Source organism: Colias eurytheme, chromosome 20 (genome assembly GCF_061535395.1).
Source record: "Colias eurytheme isolate Ceu_HAF_F1 chromosome 20, ilColEury1 Martin Lab GWU primary, whole genome shotgun sequence".
NCBI classification, from domain to species: Eukaryota; Metazoa; Arthropoda; class Insecta; order Lepidoptera; family Pieridae; genus Colias; species Colias eurytheme.
Window position 1 is genome coordinate 8,001,079 of NC_142999.1, and position 14,859 is coordinate 8,015,937.

General features: G+C 30.7%; 1 non-coding gene across 1 annotated transcript; it reads right to left on the reverse strand.

Moving 5' to 3' along the window:
* Positions 1–9,355: 9,355 nt before the first annotated feature.
* On the reverse strand, positions 9,356–9,474 carry LOC149899796 (5S ribosomal RNA). The gene has a single exon (XR_016457929.1). It is a non-coding gene; the product is annotated as a 5S ribosomal RNA (ribosomal RNA).
* Positions 9,475–14,859: the final 5,385 nt, after the last annotated feature.

Consider the following 14,859-nt stretch of genomic DNA (forward strand, 5'->3'; position numbering starts at 1 on the left):
CTTTACTGAGCTATTAATTGGTTTGATTTTGTGAAAATTGCGGAGGTCAATTTTGGATAGAAATAATTAGTTTCCGCTGTATTGCAAAAAGGTCTTGAATAAAATTTTGATAAAAATTTGTGTGGTGACAACAAAAGATTCGAGACGTCACCTACCATCATAAAAGTTGTAACCTTTTGCAGAACTAAACTAAATTTAGATAACATTATAAAATCTACTATTTTAACATTCAAAATCAGATGTTGTATGTCTGTATAACGTGTTTTTTTTAAATTCACTTATGTCCTCTTACAATAGACCTCTTTAGATTCATACAAAATTTGTTACAAATTAAAAAAAATGAATCCTTCTAACAAGTTGTCAAATCTCCTATCCATATATTTACTTTGACCCCATTCATAATAATGTCAAAACAATAAGACTTCCACATCCAACGCTAACCACACTGGAAAGTTCAGTGGATAAAGAAGAAGGGCACAAAGGAGACCCTACGTTACTCCACTGTACCCTAAATGTACCCTTAGCACTGACTAACACCCTTTTGACACTTGACATCGGTGTCACATACATTGATTAAATGGCTGTGAATGCATCTTAGATTTGTGAAGTTATTATTTGGGTGAATATTTTCTTATCAATAACATATTTTATCGAGAACTTGCTAAACACAAAAACCTTCTTCTTGAAACGCTCTATCTATTAAAAAAAAATATCAAATCTGTTGCGTAATTTTAAAGATCTAAGCATACAGATACAGACGGCGGGATCCGACTTTGTTTTATCCTATGTTTAGTGATTGCTAACAGAAATGTTTGAAAGTTTGTAACACCGTTCTAGTGGCGTAAGTTTGAGTTTAATCTGGGCGGGCGGTTGCGGTGATGGTATTATAACATAATTCTCATTAATGGATATCAAATTATTGTGATCAAAATACAAAAATGAATGAAACATAAAAATAACATGAAACTTAATGTACCTACATTGAACGTTTATAAAAAAAACTCTATTGCGTTGGGACAAATATATTGTATTTATTTACAACCAGTATTACCTACCTATGTATAGGATATCTTAACCAGAATAATAATGAAATTACCAAATAACATTGTTGTTGTTTTCATCTCTTAATTCATCCGAAATGACGGTTACATTTATTTTTAATCCTTTCTTAAACATATTACAAAAAAAATGTCTTTAAATCTTGACTAGGAAGGAACATTAGAAACACAATAGAACATTATTATTACAACACTACCTGAATACAAAACTTCCTTCACCCAAGTACCATCCACTTGACCTGGCCCATATCACCAAGATGCTGGGTGTATGCAAATTCTCTTGAGATGATTCGAATGTGGGATCCTTTTGTGAGTACCGTTTTGTGATGTCATCGTTTTGATTGAGTGGAGTGGAATATTGAATTGAGATGTAAGAAAATTTGGGGAATATTTTGTGCTCCATTTCTTCTGTGTTTCAAGTAGTTTGAATATAATAGTTATCTTCACACGAACTATCAAACTTGAGTATCTTCGTAAATTTCACATTTTCTGCGAAATAGTCATAGGTTTTCTGTAAAAAATGCTACACGTTGTCTACAAGAAAACTAATATGAAATCATTAAAGTTGCTCTTAAATTATGGTTTTATCAAACGGAAAATGATTCAAAGTTTGAAATAACGTAGTTTGAAAAACATATTTTCATACCTATACTATTTAATTTTAAACAGTATCAAAATTTACTTCATTATTTTATATATCGCCCCATCAGTTTAAAGCTCTTGATTTTATAAATCGCCCGCATACTCAAATCCTTTTGATTTCTTCGCGAGATTAAGACGTCGAGTGCATACTTTGCATTATTGATAGTCTTTTGTTAAACGAACTTGAAGATCAAAGAGTTTTTATTAAAATAATCTTATATATAAAATTCTCGTGTCACAATGTTAGTCTGCATACTCCTCCGAAACGGGTGGACCGATTCTCATGAAATTTTCTGTGCATATCGGGTAAGTCTGAGAATCGGCCAACATCTATTTTTCATATGTCTATTGTTCATATTCACCACGGGCGAAGCCGGGGCGGACCGCTAGTATTAAAAAAAAAAAATCACTAGGTAAATTAGAGATAGCCCGATAAGTTGTAGTAACTCTTATTCTATCTACAAAACAGCTTTACCTTTTATAATGAAAATTAAAATTGGTTTTATTTTATTTATTATTATACTAATAGAACTATCAAAGTAATATTAAACATATCAACAATAGTTTTGATATGAGTAAAGACTTATAATTTGGATAATATATTTTTGGCTCTACGATTAAACATAGAAATGGACACAAACATTCCAAATTAATTAAAATAACTTTAGAACAATCACAATTACAGAAAATATCACTTATCCTTGCAAGGAAGTGTATAAATGTAATATTTCCGAGTATTATCATTTCATCTCCAATGTTTCTTCCCGAGCGACTGTTTCGTATTTTTGTAGCAAATTGTTCCTCTGATCTTTATTAATATCTCAAGGCTGTTTGTTTTAGCTATTGTGTTATTGTAAACATGGGTTAAATGTTTGTTCCGTAATGGGGAAATATCACACTGTTTTGTAATGTATTTTCTATAAGAATTGTCGTCGAATAAATCATTCGACAGTGTATGAATAAAGTAGGTAGTGTCTTTTTACTTAACAAACATTTCATAAAATTATGTTAAGATGAGAAAAATAGGAAATTAGTGAATTAATGATACACATTAAAAATAAATTATATTATTATAGCAATGCATCAAATTAATTATAATTATAATAGTAAAGAAGTCGAACGGTATTTTAAAACAAATACCGTTGCTTGTCGTTGTTACTAACATGATAACAATATACAAGTTGAATAAAAAAAATCCAACGCACTTAGAGCACAGCAAAATAAAATAAACGAATTTAAACTTCTATCAATGTATGTATTGATTCAATTTGTAATATAAAGACCTAGCATTAAATTTTTAAAGGGTTCGAGCACAACACCAAATGTATCTTAGGGTATAAACCCTATCGACATATTGTCAATACAAATTACACAAAGGAATCGACATTAATTTGACATACCATTAAAAATATTGCTTTTAAAATCACCAAGGAATGCATTCATGCGGCAGATATTACTTTTGCTGCCGGGTGTCGAAAATTTCACTGAACGCCGTCGTAAAATAACAATTTATGACAAGCCATATAACCCTATAATGAATTAATTTAAAAATACAAGAAAAGGAGAATGGGCAAATTGGGCCTGAAACTTGGGCTAAGACCAATACACACGAAATATTGTTTTTGTGATAGATCATTACACATAACTTACGAAAAAAATAAAATAAAAAAATAAATCAACCGGGTTCTTGTACAGTCAAGGCAAAAAGTTTTATTTATTTGGCTATTATTTTGCGCACAATAACGGTTTTTTTTAATTCGAGTGAAGTAAGTATAAATCTAAATGTCACTGGAGTGACTGAGTTTAACCACAAAAAACGTCTAACTACGTAAAATTATAATAAACACGGTATAGCTACCTGTTACAAAACATAATATTAGTGTATTTCGGTTATTAGAAGGCTTAAGATTAGTACGTATTTGTAAGTGAAAGTGAATTGGAGTAATATAAAGATATTGTCATTGTCTTATAACAGTTATTTATTGCAAAAAATATTATACACAAAGAAATAAAACTTGATGTGACTGTACAAAAACCCGGTTGATTATTTTTATATATATATTTTTCCCGTTATGTATGTGTTATGATCTATTATAAAAACAATATCTCATGTGTATTGGTCCAGCTCAAGGGTTCAGGCCCAACTTCCATAGTAAAATGCCCATTCTCCTTTGCATAAGAGTCGCTCGTTGATCGATCGGTGTCGTAAAATCGGTGATGTATCAAAAAAATTAATGACGCTCACATTAGTTGTGATTTTTGCGAGGTGACACGCGTTTTCATTGAAAAATATGTTAATGACAGTAAACATTAATTTGTAACGGTTGATTTGTTAATCGACGATTTGCATAATCATGACGCATAATAGAAAGATGACGATTTTACGACTAATGATGAAAGGGATGACGTTAACCAGTTTGATGTATCGGTAGTAAAAAGTAATGTTATTATAGCAGTATTTAAGCCTGCATCTGCTGAACTGTTAGATAAGCTAACAATTAGAGATGTAATTAAAAAATACTGTCTTCCCACGGTGTGAGAGTAAGGGGTAAATTATAAAGTTGAAAATTCGCCTGGATTAGATATGGTTGGTGCGACAAAAAGGTTACAGAGCTTGCGTCAAGTTTGAGTGACAGTTGAAGAGTGTGGATAATTGAAACTCGTGCGAATTCATATTGACATCGATGCAGAAGCAAGAATGGTGTATCGAATTATTTAAGCTAATTAGACGCTGGTACACACTTCAAAGAGTTAAAATCAATACACGTTTAAAGCTTTTGAATCATTGAATGGTTCAAAGAGCATCTTTGACAGATTGAATATTTTGTTGCGCTATTGTGAATCGTTGCAATTTTGTTTGTGAAATGCTTATTAAAAATATTCTGTTACTTGATATCGCTCATTTTAAATCTACTTTTTTTCTATTCAAAAACTAAATTTCAGACTTTGTCAAACATACAGTCAGATAAATCAATTTTTTTATACTTAAATCAAACACTATTAAAGACAACATTACATGATAAAATACAGGGACAAGATGATAATATTTCGTTAAACAGATAAATGTATGATAGGTAATGTATTATTCTCAAAAGCGAGTCAATTCATTTGCTTTCAATTCCATGATAATATATTTTAAGCTAATCAATTGACCTATCATTTGTCATTATAATAACACTTTAATTGCACGCCTCATAAGCGAAGCGTTGAGGTGGGTACTACTGTCACTTCGCGCAAAACATCTGATTTTTCAAACTTAAAATGTCTTTATGTATCATACATTGCACTTGTAAGATAATACATACACACACATATTAAGAAAAAACACTATTTTTAACGTTCATGATATTTTTGATGTCATTTTTGTTATTTAAACTAGTTAAAAAACAGTTTAAAAAAGTTCTGTCTTGGACGTCCGTGTGTCTGTATGTGCGGATCCTTTTTCTTGTTAACACGATAGCGACCGAAATACTTTACTAATCGAGTCTTTTTTTTTCTCTTACGCTTGAGTATGCTCAGGAATAGAACCCTTTCATTTTTCAGGGTCTGATTCGATGTGGTTTAATTGTTATTAAATAAACAAAAATAATAATTAATAAATAATCTTCTTACATATAAAAATGAATCGCAAAATGTGTTGGTAAGCGCATAACTCGAGAACGGCTGAACCGATTTCAATAATTCTTTTTTTATTATATTCCTTGAAGTACGAGGATGGTTGATGGTGATTGGTAGAGAAAACGTAAATATTATGTACCACGGGCGAAGCCGGGGCGGACCGCTAGTTATTTAAAAAAATTATGAGGCGTGCACTTTTGGATTTTCCAAACTATTTACATTTATTTCTTTAATTTTTTAATTATTTTTTTCTTTAAAAACACTTTAATTTTTACGCGAAATAAAGTGCTCTTAAAATGAACATTATCAAATTAAAATTACGACCAAGCCATTTACACCTTTTACAGTTCCTACAATGCCACTAAACAAAATTATATGTTTAATCACAATAATGAACAAAACAAACCATTATAATATTATAGAAAACGTAATTGTCCCATTGCAAATACGCTAGATGCAGTAAAACAATGTCATTGTTTCAACCCCAAGAGACATTTTAACACCAAGAAATGATGGTCGAGTTAAATTTTCATAAATTATAGGATTAGAGGGCAGTGACTGCTAATTACTTAATTATTAATTAGTCATCAATAATGTTTATTATAGCTAAGGTGTTTTATAGACTTTATATCCTTCGGGAATGGTGAATAATTTCGTTGTAGCATTTTTCGTCGCTTAGTCACTTAGTTCATTACTTGAGTCATGAACGAGTTGATATTATTATGTGTAACAAACAGTTTTGATTTTGGTTTCTGGATAATATAAAATATCATTCTTAAAGGTTAATATGATATATTATCATTCTTAAAGCAGAATTTAATTCTGCTAGATGACCCATGTTCTTTTTATTGCCCATCATTCAAAGTGCCAACTGTAATATAGGAATTAAGACTGCTATTATTTGATGAAAAATAGATAATGATATTTTTAACCTCAACGTTCAAATACATGTGGAGTTTACTTAGTAATCATTCTGTGAAAAACGAAAATAATAGTAAAGTAAAACAAAGATGAAAACTCTCATAGATCGAGGCTCATAAATAAAATCAAATACTGATGATGATTTTCTCAAATCAATCTATCCCCTGTACAATACCATAACCAAACAATAAGAAATTAATATAATTAAGCATAAACCACATACAATAAACATTGTTCGAACCACAACCCAAACGACAGAGGTTGTAAACCACTGACGATTTCATTACCCAGCAAAACATTACGTAAATACGAATTAAGTCCACCAGATGTCATTATGTCTGGTGTCGTTACTCCTTTTTATATCACTACCAAAGGTTGTTTATCCAGCCTTTAATATTGTCAGGTCTTTTATTGGTCGCGATTCTTGTTTTACTTTACGAGTTTTGTAATTTTGCGTTTTATATCACGTAAATAGGATTAAATTACTGAAAGGGTTCTTATTAATGATTGCGATATGCTATATTTGTAAAAGTAACAATTACCTTTTTTGAAAATAGGAACAAATATCTGAGATATCTAATTTGTGTTAAAAAAAGATCCCACTTAATTGAATAGATCAAAAAGCATCGAATTAACACAATTTCCACTCTCCAAAAACGCGATACAGATAAAAAATAACACAATTAATTACGTATTTGTTCTAACGCTATACAGGCGTTTTGGCTCCCCTATAATTGGTTATCTCGCAACCAATCTTCAAGGGAAATGGTAATTATAGTAATTTGCCGCCCTTCTGGCAGGTTTTTTCCTTATTTATATTATGGCATTTTTACAATCATTGCCGTGGTTGAAATATTTGCATGGTCCTTGTGAATATCGTCACGTTGGTTGTATTTTATAAATTGTTTACTGTAATAAGACTTGTATTAATTATATATATTAGTTTCCGCTAAGCCAGAGTAGTTTGTTTCTTGCAATAAAGTAACATTTCCCTTCTTTTATATAGATTGAAGAAGATGGAAGTAATCTTCGGTTAGTCTGGAGCACGGAAACAAACATAAAAAGTTCCACATTAGAGAAAAACATTTCCTTAATCATTCTTTATTTTAAATCTTTTACCTAATGCAGTTAGTTGCGCTTTGCGTTATGTCCAGGGCAAATATTCAATTTAAAAGTAGGTAGAATACACGCCAAATTCCTCGTGAACTTTATCCTCCCGTTTCTCTATAGCAATAGTCAATACCTACTCATACACATATAATTTAACTAAACAACATAAGTTAATTGCACCAATTTCTTTACGCATATCCAAATATGACTATCCTAATGCGTCTCTAACATTTGCACAATACATTTGTCGAGACGTCGAGTTTATGGGAAACCATTCAACCCAAGAAATAGCCAATAATCTAATTTCCTTGCGTTACGAATCATCCCATCACACCGTAATGGGTTAAGCTTGTAACATTATGTCGTCCCAATGGTGTGGTAATTTGATTACTGAGTATACGGTGTGAAGTGTGCCTATTGGTCTGGGAAGTTTGTTTTGGTTATAGAATTACTTATGTGCACTATCGTACTAGCAATAGTGATCTAGAATATAATATAATTAAAGTAGTTATTAGACTATGTAGTCAAAGTACAAAGTGTAATTTTAACAGATTCTAGCCGGTTCGATTCTCAGGCGAGACAAGCAAATTTTCGGAAATCTTTGAATGCAATTACCAAATTCCACCTGTATTATCATCCAAATTCACATACTTTACACGTTCATACACATATAGGAGAAATAGTGGATAATGTAGTTTCCGAATAAATTTAAGAATCACCAGTAAACTTTAGCACAAATACAATACATTGGCTATTGCTATTCTAAAACAGTATACCTAATTAAAAAACAATAAATTATAACGAATAACTGATAATGTCGTGACAAAGCAATCGTAATGCCCTATTACCATGGCTATCGAAATTAGGCGCATATGTTCCGTTTTGTTCCACTAATCGTACCTGCAGTAATCACGACATTTGTCACTATACTGTGCTAATGTTCTAGCTTTGGGATAACATTTTGTCGGGAATAGATTATATCTAAATTAATGGGGTAAGTGTGAAAAGATTGTGTCGAAAACTTTTCTTTGAATAAGACCGTTTGGAGCTCAGATGGAAAGAATATATAATATTATTTAGGTACTATTAAAAGTTATTTTGTATGCTATAAAACCACACTTGCAGTATTTATTCATTTAGCTTAGGATTAGAGATTAGACATAGAGCTTAAGGATTACTTAAGATTTCTAGCCAAACAATATTTGATTGAACACTATTATAGAGACTGAAGTATATCTCTATCAAAAGAATCGCTCCTATAAAATAAATAACCATACAGTAAGTGCTGCAATCAAATGCATGACGTAAATTATGCTATATATTATAAAAGCGATCCCGAAATCTATTCAACAATAAACATGATGATATAACGAATGAAGGCCATCCATCGTTGGACATTACACGTGCGGGCAACGTTATCGTAAAATTTTACGAGATGATACTGTTTCCGATGTTGTGGTCGCGGTGTAGGGAGATGCACTTTGAGAATCTATGATTATGTGTGATTTTTGAGTTCAAGACTGAAAGGTTATGAAAATTCTGTCTCTTTCTTTTCCTTTATAAGTTTTTGTGTAGAGTGGAATATTAGAAGTAAAGGCTATAAAGTAATAATAAGTGCTGCATTGTTTATACTTTTATGTGGTGTCGCTTAGCACTGGCTGAAATGGTCATTCTTATATCGAGTACGATAAACGTAAAATGAAGTAAGTAGATTAATATTGTAATCATATAATTTACTAGCTTTCCGCCCGCGGCTTCGCCCGCGTTTACTAAGAAAAACCCGTTCCCGTAGGATTTCCGGGTTAAAACCTATCCTATGCCCTTTCTCGGGTATCAAAATATCTCTATACCAAATTTCATGCAAATTGGTTCAGTAGTTAAGGCGTGATTGAGTAACAGACAGACAGACAGAGTTACTTTCGCATTTATAATATTAGTATGGATTATGCTATTCCTAGGAAAAAAATGTGCAAAATTTTAAGATGTATCAAAATTGTTGAACAAAAAGCCAACATCACGCGGTGTTCCCAGGCGGTCACCCATCCAAGTACTGACCGCGCCCGACGTTGCTTAACTTCGGTGATCGGACGAGAACCGGTGTATTCAACGTGGTATGGACGTTGGCGATTATAATAGTCAAATAGTTGATTACAATGTACTTTACCTTTTTTAATTTTCCTCCGTTCTTTAAAAGTATAGGTTGAATAATTTATATAATACAAGAAATCTAAGAACAAAACAAAACAAACAATAAAAAGCTCCTCTGCAATCTATCGGAAACGTGAAAAAATCCCGCAAAAATGTGTGTTAACAAATAAGAGAGATTTACTTCAAGTGGCCGATAAGTTCTTTTACAGTTCCGACGTTAAATAAATATGGTAGAAACTCAATAAAAGTATATTGCCTAATCTCTATCCAATATTTTCTTACAATTTCGTTGAAGGTTTTCCGCAACTATGTGTGGAGCTTAATGTGGATATGACATTTATTTTTTAAGAAATTGAAATTTTGTCAATGGTTTTTCGAAAGCGCGTAAGTTTCGTAAGTATCTACATAAACGATTAATATACTACTACATACTAGGTAATCAAAATTAAGGTAAGGTCAAAAAATTTGGAAATAGTTGTCCAAGATAAGTAGCCGAAATTTATTTCATACTGGTACATTCCATAGTCTCTTTAACAACGATATTATACTATCTAATACTTAATATTATATTTATTATTTTGTAATAAGATTTCTTAATAGTTTCTACGTAAATATTACTTAAAGTTAAAATTCGATTACCATTCCAGATTTCAACCTTAATAATCACAGAAATAGCGTCTATTCCTTTATATTCTTTCGTTCACAAAAGCACCTCCGTAGATATCTGGATGGCACTAGCGTTATTGTTGGCGATGCTCCCTTATCTACGAATTATTTAGAACCTTTCGGCGAAATAAACACTTACGTTTTGTGGTGTGTGACGTGCTTGTATTTATAGATATGATATATTTATATTGGGAAACTGAGACACAATCAAGTGTAGATAATAATTTTATGTTACTTTTTAATAAACATTCATATGTTGTACTGATTTAGCATGTGTTATATTATTATGATTTTCAGTATATTGCCTGATTGTAGTAGAGGTCATACAAATATCGAATCTTATTTTTTGAAGTGAAAACTTCTTTAGCGGCGTTGAGCACTTTTTCTGTAATGGGTATAAAATCTTAAACTCGCGTCAGGACACGTGACCCAATCGAAAAAGCGTAAGACGGATGGAGAGAACTCAACGAGTTTTCACTTCTGCCGGCACTCCCGGAGTGCAACCCGTCTTTTTTTTATGTTCTAGTAATGTATTTGGTTTCAATAATTCTTCCTTCATGTAGGTATATCATAATTGAACTTTTAATACGAAAGCATAACATTACATCTTTACTTGTTCAGATAGGTCAGCTCTGCTGTATTGCATATATATTGCATTTTCAGGAAATAGCAATAAAATTACTACTCAATAACTAAGCTATTAAAAATATTAAAATGTATAATTTCAGAGGCTTTGCTCTTGTACCTAATACTAATTTTCAGGCCTATCATTTCTACTCAAATGAATAATTATATTACAACACTCCCATACTAGATAATAGGAGTAATGTTAACATAATAGGAACGTGCTAAAAGCTGTCACTGAGCAGCGGTCAGTAATTGGATTTGAGAGTGGTCAGTGTGAAGCTGAACCGTGGCATTGGTACATTGTAATGTATTTAGCGATGTGAACAAGGTATACATGTAATTCCCATCAAGATTATTATAGAGATCTAGAAGTAAAACTTCATACTATAAAACTCATTGGCCGCGCATTTCTATAAGATTTTCCGAGTTTAGTGCGCAGTTTTTTGTTTTCAGATAAATTACACAGTATAGTAGGTATGTAGATATTTAATTCCTTATGTTTTGTGAAAGAGATTCGTATTAATAACTTAATTTTATATTATTAATAACTTAAATAAATAAATAAATAAAATAATAAATAAATTTAGTCTTTTGATCTTAAAGATATCGAATATTGTCTGTGTTACGTAAAGTTGTCCAATCGAAACTTCTATGGCATCGTTATATTAATATTGTGATATTTTTTTAATATTACAGAGTATCTTGCCGGTTTTACTCCGTAAATATGTGTTGTCTTGAACTAATTTCAAATTCAACACTAATTTCGTATGCAAGTCTTGAATTTTGTCTTTGCTTAAAACTGTGAAGGCATTTGACTTGCATATTAGAAATTTGGGGTATATTTATATATTCAGTACTCCGGTACGTACCTATAATAAGATGTTTCTCGAATATATTAAGCTATACTGTTAACTTAATTTGGTTCAATATTTTACATATATTTTACTAAACAATCAATCAGTCCACATATATCAGCAAATATCATACTTTATGGTTACAATAATAAGATCCACCAATAAACGTCCACATTACCATAACATGTGACGTATCTATTATCAGATCTTTATGACTTACATAGATGTTTTTTAATAAAAGAATATAGGTAGGAGCATTTAATCCCGCGGGAGTCGTAAATGTTTACGAGCTAGCCTCGTCGCGGTGTGAACCCGGCCTTATGACGCCTACGTCTGTCATCGACGGATTAGGCTGTGGACACACAAGTGTTTTAAGATATTATGGATACAATGATATTATGATATACAAGAGAACACATACCGGTAACAGCAATTGAAAAAGTCATAGGTCCTTCTGGCATAATCATTGAAATAATTATTAATTTACCTAAAGCTTTCAATACTTAAAGTACTACCTATACCTTATACAACATATTTGTTATAAGAAGTGCAGTTATAAAAGTTCAATGATCCTAGACACTAGAGTTGAAGTGAAAAGTATTATATCGTAATATTTAAAGTGCATTAAAAAATAGTATGCAACTACATTACACTGTATTAAATATCTATTTGATTTAGCTATATGTGCTTTTAGTTTAGTTGTAATTTGTGGCTTATTTAAAGCATGCAATTGTTTATTTGTAAAAATATTATACAATTTTCGTAACTTATTGTGCCTCAAACTTTAAGCAACAGGACAGGCCGTCTTCAATATTGCCACTTATTGTATTTTGTATTATTTACCCACATTTACGATCCGTATCGTTCATATTTTTGAGTGAGTCCAAACTACTTAAAATTTTATTACCCTATTTTCTACTTCCGCGGATTTTATCGTCGACTGTAAAACTGTTTGTTGTTTAATTAAATGAAATATTAATGGAGAAGCTTATTCTTTGATAATATTAACCTTTAAATATGAACGCCGTTTAAATATAATTTACGAGGATATTAAATAATTTGTTCAATTTATTAAGTGAGTAATATTATAAATTTTATGCCACTGTTGTTCGATACGTAAAACTACTGAACTGTTAAAAAGTTTATGCAGATGATTAAGTTGTGATATATTAATTGAAAGAATAGTCCTGGTAATTTGTAATTTGAAGCAGTAAAATAATCTTAATTAGGTACATAGAGTATTTTTCATATTCACGTTATTATGCAATACTTCTGTTTTACATGTTACATGTGTGTAATATTATAAGTGGAATTGTTAGAATGTTTGTTCCTAATATTCGCAAAATTGCCAAATTACTTCTATATTACCTAATAATGGATTTCATGAGAAATGCAGTACCTACAATGTTTATCATCAAACCATTTATAAACCAAACAATTGAACATCATTACCAAGTTATATGTTTTGACACTCCATTATGAGAAGCTGCTAGAAATTATCAATGGATTTTGACGTTTATCTATTGATTGCATTTTACAGTTGACATCATCTTTACAGTTTAATGGGCTTTAATGTTTCGATAATAGTCTTCTTTTGTTGATTTATTAACTTGATCGTTTTTGCGTTTTATCTAGATAAAAAAAAATCTGTACTACATTGAAATAGTAGTCAATGAATGCGATGGGCTGCGCATTCTGTATTTATTATTTATTCGTTTATTATATATAATGCTAGAAACAATCTAAAGATGTTTTTAATTATTGCATGATCGTGTACATATTATGGTATATATATAGTATTTAGTTAGTCTTTTAGTATTCAATAAAGTATCATCGTATTTATTATTTACACAAATCAATATTAATGTATCCTAATGAAGTTTTAGTAAGGTAACAAACTAATTAATTAAGCAAACATTTAACCCTTTAAAGTTATAATTATATTTGATGCAACTCCATGGCAACTCTATCCACGAGGCATGACATATGTCCGATCTGAAACCACATATTATCTCTACTTAATTAATAATTAAAATGATGTAAAAACCCACAGCATGTCAAAAGGACATGTAAATACCACTTAAGCAAGGTAGTTGATTAGAAGTAATCAAATTAATTATTTTAACCCTTCCGTGCCGTAATTAATTGTACGATATATATCGTGTATAAAGACTTCACGTTGAGATGGACAATTATGATCATATGTCAAGATAATTTAATTTTTATGGAATTCAATGTATTTGATTAATGAAAGTGTTAATGTGCGAATTTTAATTTGAATATAGTTGTGTTTTGATTGGCATAATCACGAATGAAAATGGAAGTATTTTTCAGTATTCCTTTTTACACTTATAGTGTTACAACGCGCCAGGCATTATAGCTAACATACAGAAGACACGTGGTGATGGTGTGTGAATAATATTAATATAATTATCAGCATAAGCTACGGATTTTCACGACATATTGAACACTTATCGCTTGGTTTCGAAATAGAAACAATGCTATCATATTATCGAGAACATAGCAGCCAAATTGAAATAAAATTCAGCATATAAATACAGTCTCTAATACATAACAACACGATGAAATCAAGTGGCCAATACAAAATAAATTACTCCAATAAATGTATTCTTAAAATGAGGTGTATCGCACTCAAAATCATCCGTGAATTCACGGATAATGTATTTGACAATATTAGTGTCCGGTTCAAGAGAAAGTGATAAAATTTGTTCCGGATCTAACGAGGGGTCAATTTTACAATACTATGTCGTTTTGTATCTGGCCAAGATTTGATATATTGTGTTGGGCGAACACTTGTGTGAATCTTTTGACAATATTTTATTCATTTGCGATGAAATTCTACGTTAAAATGTAACTACTTTAGGGGCAAATAAATAAATAAAATGCTTAAAATGATTTTTAGTAAGTACATGAGTACATGATAAATTCAAATAGATGAGGTGGAGATAAGATTTCAACGATAAGACCCTAATTATCATAATAATGTTCTAAAATTAATAATTTTTGCATATTAATGTAAAACTATCTCCTTTACAATATAAATAAATTATACTCAACGATTTATTTAAAGAGACTTAATAAATATTGTGACAATTGCCTCAATAATATAAAAAGCATTGTACAAACCGAATAAAAGCAAACAAAAGTAAATAATTAGATATTTATTTAAATTATAATATAACAATAAAAACAAT